The following is a 16,883-nucleotide window of genomic DNA, read 5'->3' as shown; positions in this document are numbered from 1 at the left end:
TTCCAGGCCTCTCTCCTGGGCTTGCAGATGGCTCTCTTATCCCTGTGTCTCTTCACATCATTTTCCTTTTATGTCTGCGTCTGTCCAAGCATCCCTTTTTATATAAGAACACTTGTCATAACAGATTAGGGCCCACCTTAATGACTTCATTTTGACTGGATCACCTCTGTAAAGACCCTATCTCCAAAATAAGGTCACCTCCTGAGGCACTGGAGGCTAGGACTCCAACACCTTTCTCTTTTGGTGGGGGGAGGGGCAGGGCTGTTGGAACACAATTCAACCCATATCAGTTCATGCCACCAAACAGAGTGTGTGTTTCTGTGTCTGTGTGTATATTGAGAGAGAGAGACAGATGGAGAGGGACTCCATTCCACAGGTATAACTTGAAAGGATTGAAATCCATGGAGCAAGTAAAACCCCAGGTTGAATGTGGGAGGAAGTCTCTTTGAAAAACAGATACCGATATTGACACTGCGATTTAGAAAGTACGAGAGTTATGAATTACTATATAAGAAAGTTTTTGAAATATACAGGACTGCAGGGTGGGCAGTTAAATACAAATAGTTCCTTAAGAGAACCCCTATCTGTTATGACAGTAGATAATGAAACAAAATAAAGAACTAAAAATGTCTGGAAGATTATTGATATCTAGGAAACTAATGTAAGAAAATATGATATGCACCCATTCATAAGAAATTTACTAATAGTATGTCAGTACATGTGCAGTAGTAACCTCAGGAACTGCTATATGGGCCCAGCCTGTGACAACAGAAATTTGCTTTTACTAACACACACACACACACACACACACACACACACACACACACACACACAAGTGTAAAGCTTAACTGCTGAGGGAGTGATTCTAGTTTAGCACTATTATCAATCACTGAGGCATTTCTTAAAATAAGTGATAGTAAATTTCAACTGCCAGAAAATTTCCAAAGAAAAATTACATTCAAATTATAACATGCATTCTCATATTATCTAGATGGTTCCTTATATAGCTTAATGTAAATTCAATAGGGAGAAAAAGGCATATGGTTTGTTTTAAAATAAATTAGCAATAGTAAATGTAGTAGCAGAAGCATTTATAATAATAGATAACATTTACTGAGATCTTACTATGTGCAAAATGTTTTACATAAATTACCCTTTTTAATTTAAATGGAGGAAATATTCACATTAAATTACAAGACTTCCAGAAAGATAACTCATACAGATGGCAGAAATCAATAATGGAAGCCTTTAGCCTGATAATATTAAATCTGTATTATGAGGGATCTACAGAGAAACCAAAGGAAGAGGGGAAATGAGAAAACAAAGGCCTAATGAATCAATTTGAGTCTAAGGTTATATAAGCTACTAGAAATCATCAAATCTACAAGAGGATCATCTTTTAGAAGAATTCAGACTTTTCTTGTGATTCATAAAGGATTAGATGTGAAACTAGAGAACATTTCAGATAAGTTTGAAAATAAGAAGATGGAAAGATAAAAGGAAGAGATATGCATACCAGTGGAGAATTGATAAAGCATTGAACGAAATACAGTCTCTGTCTCTCTCTCTCTCTCTCTTTTTTTCCCTGGTCAGTATAAGAGAGGAAAATCCTAAGACGAATATCCAGGCTTCATTATATAAGACCAGAGAGAACGGAAAACCCCTCCAGCTAACTAAGTCCCTGATGCTTCTGTAAAAAACATATAAAAGTGAAAAGAAAGCAAATCTTTGAAAGATGGCAATGGAAAACTGAGGTGGAAAAAACAGTTGTGGTTTCCTTTGTTGGTCTGTGTGGAGCAAGGATTTGAAAGACCATATGGACATTACCCCTGGCAGAGAAGCAACTGAAATGCTGCTTCCTTTATATCCTCCAGTCGGCATCACAGAAGGGCTACAGACACAGAGCGCTACATCACCACCAGAAATGTGCATTGATCTCATTAAGCCCCATTGTGACTGTCAGAATGACATACTTGTGAAAGTTTAACAGTTGAACAAATTAACTCTTTTAAAGTTAAGTATAAGGATTTTTTCAATATTATTCACCTTCAAAGAGCAATATATTCATGGACAAAATTCCTTTGCAGATTAAAAAATGGCCACAATTTCCCATCCCACCCTGTAGATATGCCCCCTTTATAATGTGACTTCGCATCTTCTCCCATCAAGTCTGTTTCTGCAGCTTCTCACTCTGCACTGGCTTTGCAACTTGCCTTGGACAACAGAATGAGGTGGAAGTGATGTTGTAGCAGCTTAAAGCCTTGGCTTCAAAAAGGTCTTGCATCCTTCTGCCCTCTCTCTTTTTTGGAACCCACCCTGGTGCTATGAGACTAAGCCTTAGCTGGCCTGCTTGATGATGAGAGACGTATATGCCAGCCAGTCTCTCTCAGTCTCTCCCTCTCTCTCCCTCTCTCTCTCTCTCTCTCTCTCTCTCACACACACACACACACACACACACACACACAGGTGCACACACACCTTTGATACAAAGATAACCAGTATTAGGAAAAAAAGTCAGAGGATATAATAGAGCAAGGATTTAAAAGAAATAAATACCTAAAAGAAACAGAGTGCACCAGACAGCTAAAACTTTTTATCCCTGCCCCTAGATGATACCCAGAAGCAGAACTGTCTTGCTCTTACACATGTGTCCAGAAGAACTGGCCAGCTGAGCCTAGCCCAACTGCACTGACCCACAAAGTTATGAGCTAAGAAAAGACTATATCTAGGTTATTAAGTTTGGGAGTTGTTTGTTACCAATCTGATTCATCCTCTAAGTTTCCTTCATCTGAAAGTTTTTTTAAAAATTTATTTTACTTACCTACCCTCTTAACAATAACATATCAGGTACTGCAAATTCTAAAAGAAAATATATGATACATATTTTCCTCATTCCATACATTTTTGAGAGGCAGTATTTTACGGTGGTGAATTCCACGGGCCACGGAGACAGGTAAACTGGAGTTCATCTTCTGAGTGTTACCCACTAGATGTCTGACCTCAAGAAAACTGCACAACTCCTTGAACCTCAATTTGTTCTTCTCTAGAATGGGGAGGATGACACTAAATATGAGGATTAAATGACATAAGGCCAATAAACACATAAGAAAATTTCTGGAACATTTTAGGCATCTACTAATAGGTACTTTTATCGCCAAATGAAGAAGTCTCACACCAAAATAACATAGTTAATAATTGACAGAAGCAGGGCCATAACCATATCCTCTGATAGCAATCCTGAGTCCTATCTATTGTACCATCCTGCTTCATACAGAGCTCAAAACTAGGTCAAATACTGGATATTCCATAGAGATGTAATGAAGCCCAAACTGTGGAATCCTTGCAATAAGTCTGCATCCTTCTCAAAGTATTTTAACTTGAAAATGTATGTATTAACCATCTTTTAATGACCTACTTTAGTCAATACACTTTTTTTAACTACCCAGTGTAGTTACTTATGACAATTATGATAATAGATGTACACATGACGAATTCATGGATTACTAATTTTACAACTTGGTCATTTGATTTGCCAGAAATATATACTTGCATTGCTTGTTGAGAGCCAGAGTCTCTGCATAAATACCCAGCATGACAACATAGCCAAATTGAGCTTACTGTATACTTAGAAAATTAATGTGCAAGAGTCCTGAGAAAAGGCATCTTAGATTGAAGGAAGAGGAAATTTTTCCAAGAATATAGGATGATGTTGACTGATGAGCATTAAAAGCAAGAGTTGAAAATAGCCTTCTTGTTATGAAAAACTCTGGGTCATAGTCCTCTGCACCAGCCATTCATTTCAATAGATGATGATGATAGATGGATGATAATGATAGATTAGATAGATAGATAAATAGATAGATAACCTCTGTAAATGGAGCAGTCCATTATCCACCATACTACTCGAAGTCATTGTAACTTACATAACTGCTCTACCACTCAGGGTTAAATTATTGGCAGATATCAATAAAGTGCACTTTACTTTCTAATGTTCTTGTTCCTCAATAGGTCATGGATGCTAGATAAGACATTTCATTAAAATTTCATAATCTGTATTTTTAGTACTTTCCTGCCTTCTGTTTCTAATTATTTCATACTTGTATGACTTACTCTATCACATTATATACATTCATAGATTTCCTCTCTTTATATTTTCTTTGTAACTTCCCAGCCTTGGGAGAGTTCTAGGCTTTGAAGTGCATCAGACTCCCTTGAGAAGCATTTTAAAATGCAAAAGTCTCCATCCAGAGATTCTGATTCAATTGGTTTGTTCTGCACCAGTTTCTGCAATTGGAAATCAGTGTTTTTAAGAAACATCTTACGCCTTATGAAATGTCCATCGGAAGCTATATTAAAGTGACTTTTTATAAAAATATAACAAGAAATAAGCTGAACATTGCATCTGCAGAATATTTCAAGGAGGGATGGGGCAGGAAGAGAATTAACATTTATTAAAGATAAACGATAAGTATACTTATATATAATTTCATTATTCATTACAATAAGTCTAACATGCAACTGTTGAAATACTCATTTTCTTCATATTAGGCAAGACATTGTTAGAGTGATTAAGGAAAAAGAATTATTAGTAATTGCAGTAGTCAAAATTTTCTTAAGTACTTAGGCACAAAATAAAATGCCAGGAGCTTTAGATATAACTCAATTGATTCTCAGCCTATGATTTTACCAGCATTATACTAATGAGGAGACTGAGACTCTGAAATGTTACAATAACTCGCCCAATATCACACAGCTAATAAGAGACAGCTGGTAACATTCAAACCCACAGGTGTTTAATTCCAGTGCCTCTGTCCCAGAGAGTAAATGGTAGAGCCATGATTTGAATATATGTAGAACCATGATTTGAATAGGAAATAGATTACAGACATGACAAAAAAATAAACAAACTTGAAAGATACCAATTGTTTAGTGAATTGAAACCCCATTATCAAAATATCTCAGAGCTATATCTCCTCCTTCTGTTAAATAAACAGCATATGATAAAAGTACACTCAAAATAGGTAAGTAAAGCAGATATTTTCAAATGACTCTGTTTATGTTTGTTTGATACAAAAGGAGAAGAATGGAAACCATGAGTCACAAATATTTTTCTGTAAAAGGTTGGAAACAATCAGGTTGGTTTCCCCAGGAAATAAAAGTAAGAGCTCAAGGAATAAGGAAGCTGAAAGAGACTTGCAATAAAACTAAAGCAGATATAGGCACACCAGTTTAGCTTCATTATTAGAAAAACATCTAGACGGGTGGAAAAGCAGGCTTCTGAAAAGCTACCGTATGCAGGTTTCAAACGAAATTGAGGCAAGTAAAAATAACAGTCAGGGCAAAGGAGCAGTTCTAAAGAGGATACAGACAGAGGAAAACATTGAATTTCTTCTCCTTTAACCAGACCATGGAAACCTACTTCTCAATTTTATTTTTATTTATTTTTTAAAGAACTAGGACTATGAGATAGCACAGAATATCATGCAATTTGGGGGACGGAAGTGAAAAACAATATAAAACTATAGCACAGATTAACATGACAAAACCAGCCTCTCAAAGAAAATATTATACCACACACCAAGACACACAAGTCATTGTTTTCAAGAGATAAAACATTATTTGAATTTCTGTTAGGGGAAAAATATCCATTTCAATGCCATCTTTAGATACATAATCTTAAAAAGAATCCAGTATTCTCTGAATGTCTTGAATCTTTTTATTGCCATAATTAAAATTGAACATTTAGTTAAACTGCTTTATGAGCAGCATTGGTAGATTTCATTTCATTACCATGATGGGCGATACAATCTATTAATGAAATACCAGTCAAAAGAATACTCACAATACACATTCCTCCCTAATCCTAAACATAATACTTCCTTCTTTTACTAGTAATCATTTCAATAGATTGTTTTGTCCCTTTTAGGCAATGACCAAACATATGTATTAGGTAGTAGAGGCAAGTTAAAAAGCATAATTGAGCACTGTAACTAAATTGTTTCAAAGGCAGAGCAAACAGAATGCCTAGAACGAAGCTCATCATCCATCGCTCAATCTCCAGTTCAGCCTTCTCCAACTCTTCCTGAAATCTGTTGAGTGGCAACAAAATGCTCAAGCTAAAAATTTGGAAAACTTTCATAACTCAATCCTTTTTCTACTTCCCATCCGAAGTCAACTCTGTTACTAAGTTCAGAAAGTTCATTCTCCTGAGCATCTTTCAAGTCTTGTCACTTTTTTTTCCATTCTTAATTGTCCAGGCAGTCAACATCTCTCACCTGCAAGGTATCTATCCACAGATCCATAACAGAGCTCTCTGCCTTCAATATGATGCCACAAAATCTATTCTGCAAGCCACGGTCAAAATGGTCTTTCAGAGAATAAAGATATTTAAGGTGTCCTTGCTGTTTTGATTGATTACCTATCAATGGCTATCTCTTGCACTCATAGGAAATCTAAATTCTTTAAAATGTCCCTGTTCATCTCACCTGGGTCATTTCTTCCTGATGCTTTCTTCTTCCTTAAACCACCTGGGGACATTCCCACATGCTGTTCTCTTTTCTGGAACCCTCTGACCATTAGTCACATGTAAACTGCTAGTCAACTTCAAATCTGTATGGTGACTAATATAACAAAATAAAAATTATTATAAAAAAATAAATTAAAATTAAAATTTAAAAAAAATTTCAATCTAAACATGATTACCTCCTCAAAAGCTTCCTTCATGCCCTAAAATACATTGTACTCCATGCATTCAGTATGGTGCGTATGCACATAGCGTCCCTTATTTCCACCGTCAGGACACTGGGAAACCAGAATCACAATCACTTGTTTAATTGTCTCCCATCTAGACTGCAAGAACTAGAATCAAGTTTATTTGGCCACAAGTATATCCCTCAATGTCCAGTTTAGTGTCTAGTTTCCAATGATCAGTGATGATGATAATAAAGAAGATGATGATGATAAAATAATTGCAGTGGTGATTATATTGAAAATGACGATCCTAGCTATCATTATTTGTACCTACTATCTTCCAGGTTCTGTGCTAAATGATTTCCATGTATTCTTCCATTTCATTCTCACGACTATGCTTTAGTATATGTACTATGAGCACTCACATTTTATAGATAGGGGCCTGTACATATAGAGAAGTTACTGAAATTGCCTGAAATCAAGACCCTAGTAATTGGAGTAAATAAGACTTGAATCCAGGTGTTTTGCTTGCAAAGGTTGTCTTTTTCAATAATATTTGTACTGAATTTTGCTGAATATCGCAGGCAAGGTGGAAGAAATTGTTCTTTATGAGTCTGAGTTCCTATAACTAGAATTTTAGCTATTGGATTCTTATTTTATTGGATTTCTGAGGTTTCAATCTTATTCATTCACAGTGTAATTCTAATGCTTTCATCTCTGCTTCCTTTTCTTAAGAATTCTAAATGTGGTATTTCCTTGGATAATTACAAAACCCATAATATACAATAAGTTTGAAAAGCTAAAAGGTTTTTAAGGGGTATTCGGGGGTTATAGATGAATGTCCTCCTAATTTTTAAATTAATTTAGTGACACTATTTTTCAGTTAATACCCTGTTCTAATATTAGTCATCTATATTTTAAAAATAAGAAACGTCTTCCCAAATATAAGGAAGCTTCTCAGTCTGCTTCTTATCTGAAGTAGGTAGAGTCCAAAAGCCTCGTTTCATTTTGTACTTTCTCTGCCCCTTTCAGTCCAAGCTAATATAATTCCTTTTATATCTTCGTGTATCAAATAATATACTCCATTAAACAAAAGATACATTCCCAAATCTTTTCTCAAAGTCCCTCTAGACCTCGGGTCTTCTGTGAGGCTGCTGTGATACTGAACCCTTAGTGGACTGAGGAGATCCACTGTTTTAACAGGGAGTGTCGATGAGGCATGCCTTTACATTTTTCAGATGCCTTTTGTCTAACTGAAAGTGTCTGTGAAACACACCAACTACACCTTTTTGGGGGATTTTAACAAAGAATTTTATAGCTCCATCTGAATTTGATTTCTTCATACTTTGATATTCTTCTGCTAGAAGAGATTGAGAAAGAGTTTTATTTTCAAATCCAGCAAATTCTGGCTTATAAAATTTCTCTAAACTCTGTTCAAAAACTTAAAAGAGATTTCTTCTTCGGAGAATCTCTTCTCATATTTTATTACAGGCAGCAAAAAGAAGCTAGTTGGTCTTTGTACATTCCGCCTGAAAAGCTCCTCTGCCAGATTCATGAGCTTGTTGGGTTCCCTTTGTATTTTTCACACGGCTGTAGACAATAGTATTGTTAAACTTTCTGCCACTACATAACAATATTCTCTATTTATCCTCCAGGAATATTTTCCTCACTTTCCTCCAAGCATTTGCAAACAGTTTTCCCCAAGGTATTTCCAGCTTCTTACTAACAGTCTACTTGAGATTCTTTCAGCACTGGGTTCCAAAGCCAATGGCAAATGCCCTGCGTTTTCATTATGGCGGCACTCTACTCCTAGAACCACGTTCTGCTCTGAGTATAGCAGTCTCACAAACTACTCCAAAACTTTATGGCTTAAAACCAGAACCATATTATGATTATCTCTAACAGTTCTGTTGTTCAGGTACTTAGGCAGAACATGACAAAGATGGCTCATCCACAACTCCATGATCTCTGTGGCCTTAGATGGAAAGACTGAAATGGCTGTAGGCTAGATCAGCTGAGGCTGATTGATAATGTGCCATCTCCACAGTTTCACGGTTTTTCCATATGATGTTTCCACATAGTTTCCCCAGTAGGGCAGGCCAGGGAAATCACCTTCTACTGAAGCTCCGGGCTTCAAAAGCGATAGATCCTATAGATCATGGTAGAAACTACAAGGATTCCTATGATGTTGCAAATATAACCTTAAGCTCCAACCAGTGGTTTTATTTCTAGTCCCTAATGTATTAAACTAGCTTCTGCTTTGGGACCATTTCATTTACTCTTACCTTTGCCTGACTTGCTGTTCTTCTGGATCTTTACCTGGATTGCTCTTTATGTCATTCAAGTCTCTGCTCAGACTCATCATTGCATAATGACTGTCCTGACAGTTATCTCCTGCATCAGTCACCCCGAATCCAGGGAGGCATGCCACTTTTCTTAATGAAATGGAGGATGTGCAGTGGAGAGATCAAAAGGAAACAGAGAACCCTCCTTGGCATATGCTGAGAACTTGCAACTACTTACGGCTCAATTTTTTTTCCTGACATTTTTTTCTCTCTTGAATCTTTGTGATTTTATGAAAAGCAAAGTTATTCATGGTCTAATTCATTTCTTTTTTCTTGTTTTTCACCTATAGGTCTGAAGAATGTATAATTTTAAACAGAAGAAATACGTTAGGATCCAGGCTTTAAAACTTAAGGCCAGAGAGCAGAATCACGAGCCTTAGAATCCCTCATCCCTTCTCCCATTACCTGTGTCAATCATCCCCAACCCATCATCCCATGTTTTACTTCTATGCCCTGAGTAACCGCAGCACTAAATGGAGGACAGAGAAAATGTCCAGTATAAAACAAATGCTTCTTCATTTTCTATTCATTCAAAATGTATCTCAAACTCTCTTCTCTCATCTGAACAATAGAATACCAAATACCAAAAGCTTAAGAATTTTTGTCAGACAAAGGGAGGAAGTTCTGACTTCAATGGTTATAAGAGAGCAAAATGTGTTGTGCTGTCATAGCAGATGCAAAAGAAATTATTAGAAAGCAATGCCTGGGTTGGCTTGGATGAACTCTCCCTCTAGGCAATAAGGGAAACTAGAAATTCAATTGTAGTCTTGTCCCAGTCTTAGAAATGTGCAGGCCAAATCGCAAGGGAACATCAAGTTTCATCACTTCCAGTAGGATTTAGAAGCAAGTTAATTTCACATGCATTTTTTCTTAGTAAGGAAAATGTTTCCACGGAATCTAACTCATGGGAATCTTACTAGAATCTATTATGCAGTGAAAAAAAGCAATACAGAAATATCTTTGTGCCACTGCTGGACTAAAAAAGCATAGGCAAGGCTGGTAACTTGCACAACTCATTAAGGAAGAGTACCCAGAAGCCCCATTCTCAGGCTAACAAAATAAAAGTCTTGAATCTCTTCCTGTGAAGATAAAATTACTATATTGGAGCAAAAATACTTGCAATGAAAATGGAATGAAGAAACTCTGGCCATAAAAGACAGCTGGAAACAAAATTTGCTGAATGATATCACAACATGTCCACTACACATATGCTCCCTGGAAGAGATAAGAGGACCCCACAGGGCTGGACATTTAACTTCCAGAAAAAAGTAGCAGCTCTTATTTAGCATATAAAAGCATTAAGATTTTTTTCTAATATGTAGACTAGCTGGCTTATGTTCTGGTTGCTCACATTTTCAAGATATGTACCAGTCATTCTTTTATTTCAAATATTTACTTTTCAATATTTTATGAAAAGCTATGTAGAAGGTATCTCACATTTTCTGCCTTAGAAAGTGGTGTGTAAGAAGCATAATTTCTCCTCTCTGTTAAGATAGAAGGAAAATACTCTATGATTGCTGTTTTACTTTATACTCATTTGATTATTGGTGAATTTAACTCACTAATTAAATATATATTTTTAATTTCATTTATACATCTACTTGTTCACTATACACACACACACCTCGGCACATCAAAGTAAAACTGCTAAAGAGTAGAGACAAAGAAAATATTTAAATGTAGCCAAAAAGAGACACAAATCTCTTTGAATGAGTCATTATAAGACCAAAATCTGAGTTATAAACAGAAGCAATGAATGTTATAAAAATAAAATATAGCAACTTCAAAGTACTGAAAGAAAATAACTGCCAACCTAGAATTCTATATACAGCGAAAATATTCTTCAAAAATGAAGATGAAACAAATATGTTTTCACACATAGGTACATACACAACTGAGAGAATTTGTCAATCGCAGATCCACCTAAAAGAAATAATAAAGGAAGTTATTTGGGCATAAGTAAATGGATCCCAGATGGAAAAATGGAAAGAAAGAAGTAACTATAGAGCAAAGAGAAAGATAAATATGTAATTAAATCCAAATGAATGTTGACTTTATAAACTAATAATAATATCATGTGCTGTCTAAAATGTATATAAAATTAAAAACAAAATAAAAATACTATAAAACATAGAAATATATAGAATTTACATGTTTTAATGTCTTTTGGTTGTTTGGTATATGGTTACAAAGTTACTAATTTATGGGGCACCTGGGTGGCTCAGTTGGTTAGGTGGCTGTCTTTGGCTCAGGTCATGATCTCAGGGGACTGGGATCGAGCCCCTGCTCTCCTCCTGCCCCTCCCCCTGCTTGTGCTCTCTCTCCCAAATAGATAAGATCTTTTAAAAAGTTACTAATTTATACTAAAATACATCAGAGATGTATATTGTAATCTCCTAGGTAACCACTACATTTAACAGTAAAGTGATTTTTAGCTGAAAGTTAATAAAAGGAAAAATAGGGGAAAAAATTTAAATACTTGATTAATGAAGACAGGGATAAAAATAAAGAAACAAACGACAGGTGGAAAAATAAAAGCAATTTTATTTAAATTAAATTAAAATATTAAAGAAAATGTAGCCTTGTGATTCAAACATGTTTCGATTCATATATACTTGTTTCAATCTCATCTCTTTCATTATTTGTATAGCCTTGGGAAAGTCAGTTGACCGCTCTATTAATCTCTCCATCTGTTAAGTGAGTTAAATATTAGTGTTAGTACCTGCCTGTAGTGTTTTTGTGAGCAATAAAGGAAATAACTGACATAAAATGTGGATATAGAGATTGTTACCATGTCAGAGGACGTCATGGAATGGATCCGGCCAATCTGCTGCCTCTCACTCCCTCCCATCTCTGCAACATGCTTCTGCCTACCAGTGGGAGCCATTTTCAAGGACACAGGCTTGAAAAAGCAATGTGGTGTTGAGACCATCTAACCTTATACCTGACAGAACCCAATTAAGTCCTCTATATAAACTTTCAAGGTTCTCCAGGGTGTCTGGGTGGCTCAGTCAGTTAAGCATCTGCCTCTAGATCAGGTCTGCTTTTCCCTCTCCCTCTGACCCTCCCCCCTACCTTGTGTTCATACATGCTGTGTCTCAAATAAATAAATAAGTAAATAATCTTAAAAAAAAAAAAAAACTTTTGAGATTCTGGCAGGCAGGTGCAGAGATCTATTCATCTTGCACCACCCAAGACAAGCCTCCTAAGTTCCCTTGCTTGTTAACACTGTCACCTACCAGTTTGGAGTGGTCTGCCTCATCTCTCCTTGCCCCCCATGTCTGGGGCCAGTTCAGATTGCACTTAGGAAATTCTCAAGGTTGCAAACCAACAGCATACCAGTAAATGTTCATGACTAATATCTAAAAAAACCAAGGTCTTATATTTTTAAATGCTTGCCTTTCACTTGAATTCCTACAATCCAGAAATTATGAAAACTATAAAATTATGAGATCAAAAAGTCTGTGGAACATTCACATATCAGGTTGGTTTGGTATTTATTTATTTATATTTACAATAATATGTACTGTTCTGGATAACACAATTATGCATAAGTTTAAGCGTTGATATTAGTGAGCAGCAAGATGATATGACATCCTAACAAATAAGCATGCTTTTTCAAGCTGTACACAATAGTTGCCCAAAAAATGATCTCATTGCCTTGAAAGAATATCATTAGACACCCAAAGTCCATACTTTACCTTTGGGTTCACTCTTGGTGTTGTCCATTCGATGGGGTTGGGCAAAAGAGTAAGGGCATATGTCCACCATTATAATATCATACAGAGTATTTTATTGCCCTAAATATTCTCTGTGCTCTGCCTATTCGTCTCCCCCTCCACCCCACAAGACAACCACTGACTTTTTTATTGTCTCCATAGTTTTGCCTTTTCCAAAACATGATACAGTATATAGCTGTCATTCATTAATTTCACTTATATGTAAGCATACATAAATGTATGTATAATTTAAATTACATATTAAATAATATATAATGAGTTTTTCCTACACCCAGACTGGCTCCTGTGGTGGTTTCTGACTTTGAGTCTCTGCTCCACTAAGCCACTGCTCCTGTATTCACCTGTCTGTCTCTCCAATCTTGAGGGCAGCAGTCTGCCCTGTGTCCTCCCCTCTCTTATGGACCCAAGAAGAGTTGATTTTTCAGTCTGTGTTCAGCTTTTAACTTGTTGTTAAGATGGGATTGGTGACTTCCAAGTTCTTCCCATGCCGAACTAGAAACCCGAAGTCTTTTCATTGCTTTTTAGTAGTTACTACATGGAACAACTACAATTTAGGTATTAATTTGTGAATAACTGTAGTTTTATTACTTTTCCCAAATTTTTACACATTTTGTTTACCATTTTATTTATGGCAATTTCACAAATATTCTATACGATGTTCAAAGGAAGTTGTGATAGGAGCCCTCCTTATCTTGTTCTGCTTCTGCAGGGTTAAGGTTTCAACATTTAGCCAAGGAGTATGATATTATCTGTAGGTGTCTAAAAACACCATTTAGCACATTAAAAAAGACCTTGTATCTAGTTATCTCAGTGGGTTTTTAAATAATAAATTGATACTAAGTATTACAAATGCTTTCTTTACATCTACTGATACGATCAGATGATTTTGACGGTAATCCCATAGTGTTGTGATTTTCCCACTGCACCATGTAGAAAGAGCAAGAAGTCAATTTTTCTTATTACTTGTGATATGAACTCTAATCACTTGTTTTTTGGGGTTTTTAAAAGATTTTATTTATTTTTTTGAAAGAAAGACAGAGAGAGCATGAGCAGGGGGAGGGGCAGAGGGAGAAGAAGAGGGACAAGTGAACAGTCCACTGAGGAGGGAGCCTAACTCCAGGCTTGAACCCAGGACCCTGAGATCATGATCTGAGCCAAAGTCAGACACTTCACCAACTGAGCCACCCTGGCACCCCAGACTGTGATCACTTGTTAATTGGTGTTTGCCACTGGATATTTTCTAGTTTTTTCTTTGTTATTAATAGACAGCTTGCAGGGAGATATCTCGAAACAATGTAAATAACCTGTTTCTCTTGATTCTTTCATCCATTAATTTCTAATAATCTTTTGATTGTCACATTTGTTCTTTTTACTTTTAATGTCTTTACTACATATTTTTACTTATTTATTTTCTATTGGTCAAACTTGTTCTATGTTCATTTTCTCCTTTTTATTGCTTTTTTATGATTTAGCATATTTTAATACTTCATATTTTTCTTCTGTCAGTTGAGAAGGTGATTACCATGAAAATCACAGCAGGTATTCTTGACTTATGAAAATCTAAGGTAATTAATATGTTTAGCCTCTTCTTGAAAATGCAAGGATTTTAGAAAATTTTAAATCTATTTATCTAGATTTAAATAGCATTGTTGTCATGCATTACATATACAGAGATATATGACATGTATACACACTTAAAATATGTATTATATATTAAATGTCTATGGCTATGCCTGATATATATTAAACTCTACAAAATATCATTATTATTCTATACAGTCACCATTCATTTATATATTTCTATATGCCCACATACTTCTGTCCATTGCTTTTACTTCATTCCTTATTTCAAAGTTGCCCTAGGATTTTTCACCTTCTTCTTGAATAACAATCTTTACTATTTCCTACAGAGCATTGGCTGATGACAGATTCTCTTCACTTAGATTTGTTTGTGAATGTCTTTATCATCATTTTGGAGGATTCTTTTTTATGGGACATCGAATCTTAGTTTGGCATTTAAATCATTTCATTACTTTGAAAATATCATTCTGTTATATCTTGAATTCTAATTGCTCTTGAAAAATCAAATACAATGCTTGTTCTATTTTTCTGCTGCTTTGAAAACTTTGTATTTATATATTTTAGCAGTTATACCCTGATGGGTCTAGATAAGTTTTTTTAATTTATTATTCATCATCCTTTCTGTTGGAAGGGCTTCTTGAACTTGTATGTTGATGTCTTTCATTAATTTTAGAACTTGGTAGCTATTAGGTCTTGAAATATTGCTTCTGCTCTGTTCTCTTATTTCTTTTCTTTCATCAGAACAATTCCATTTATGCTAGATATTCTCAGTGGACTTCCCACATCTTTTATATTATTTTCTGTATTTTTTACTATGTTGGTTCGTTATGGATAGTTTCTTTTGACTTATCATCACAATAATTTCCTTACATATGCATGTTTAAATCCATACATTTAGTGCTTAATTTCGATTATTAAATTTTCCTTAAATTTGAATTTTGTTGGGGAGCTTGAGGGTCTCAGTCAGTTAAGCATCTGAGCTCAGCTCAGATCATGATCTCAGGGTCCTGGGATTGAGCCCTGCATTGGGCTTCCCACTCAACAAGGAGTCTGCTTGTCCCTCTACCCCTCCCCCTATGTGTGCTCTCACTCCCTCTCTCAAATAAATAAATAAAGTCTTTAATAAAAAATTTTTTAAATAAATTTAAATTTTATTCTTTCACAGTTTCAAGTTCTCCATCAAAGTTTCAATTTTTTTCTTTTTAATTCCTGGAATGGGCACAACATAGTTACTTTTAAGTCTGTGTTAACTCCATTATCTTTATTTCTAATTGGTTTACTTCTATAGTCTATTGTTCCTCTTGGTTTTCAGTCATGGTGATTGCCTCCATGAGTTACTCTATTTTTTACTGAAATCATATATTCAAACATCATATATGAAATGTTATAGAAATAACCTGAGGCCTATGATGACATTCACTTCTCCTAGAGAGGAATTATTTTTGCTAGTTTCTCTGTGACTGCTCTCTGATCTTTCACTAAGTTTACATAAAAATATGGATTGGCTGCTCTAACTTAAAATTTTTACAAAGAAGTGTTCAACTATTTTATTTACTTCGTTTTGCAAAAAAAAAAAATCTGATATTTTAGGGAACTCTTAATTCATCTATTTAATAATTACTTATTGTTAAATCAATTATTGTTAGATCCGTGCAGCCAGGAAATCTAATAATCATAGATCACTTAGATCCCTTGATAGGAATTAAAATGACTTGATGCTGGGCTTAGGTTCATTGAAGGGCTTTTCTACTTCTGGCTCAATCTTATCCTAGGATGTAGTCTTTCAAATTCTAACCTAGAGGTGCTCTCTCTCTCTCTCTCTCTGTCAAATAAATAAATGAAAGCTTTAAAAAATGCTCTCAGGCTATTAAGCTGGTAGGAGTGCCTGGACTATCAAAACAGTTAGTGACTAGATTGTACATCTTAAAGGGCTGTGGGAGCATCATGGGAAACTGTTACTCTGGACTTAATGATGACCAAGAAGGAAAAATTGGTTAGTAAAGTAGAAGTGACAAGAACCTTGGAGACAGGAAACAATGTTACCTTAAAGTTTTAAAATAACAGCAAAAGAAAATTCTGGGCACATTCTTTATGTCTTTATGTCTTAGAAGGAAGTATTTTTTATTACTTTAAGAACAAAGTGAAAATGGATTCAGGCAGTCAGAACCTAAGAGGGAAGACCTCAAGAGTTTTCAAAATGCTCCCAAAAATGTAATTCTGCTTACATCATTATGGAAGAGATTCTGATGAGGAAGAATATGGGGGCAGAAACAATAAAGCTGATATTTCCACAAAGCAAAGTTTCTAATATACTTGATTTAAAAAGACAAATAAACTCATGACAATGACAAAATAGGAGTACTTGCGAATGGTTTCAGGAAGTCTTGTTCACAACGCATTTAAAGTTATAAAAATATTAAAAAACTACTTAAAAACTTTTTGTGCACTTTTGGAGCAAAAAGACAACCAATGATGGGGCAGCTTGCCCATGTGCTTATGTATTATGAGAAGAAAATGAAACTTAACT

This window comes from Ursus americanus, chromosome 17, assembly GCF_024610735.1.
Source record: "Ursus americanus isolate L20-20 chromosome 17, mUrsAme1.1.p, whole genome shotgun sequence".
Classification (NCBI taxonomy): Eukaryota; Metazoa; Chordata; class Mammalia; order Carnivora; family Ursidae; genus Ursus; species Ursus americanus.
This window is presented reverse-complemented; position numbering follows the sequence as displayed.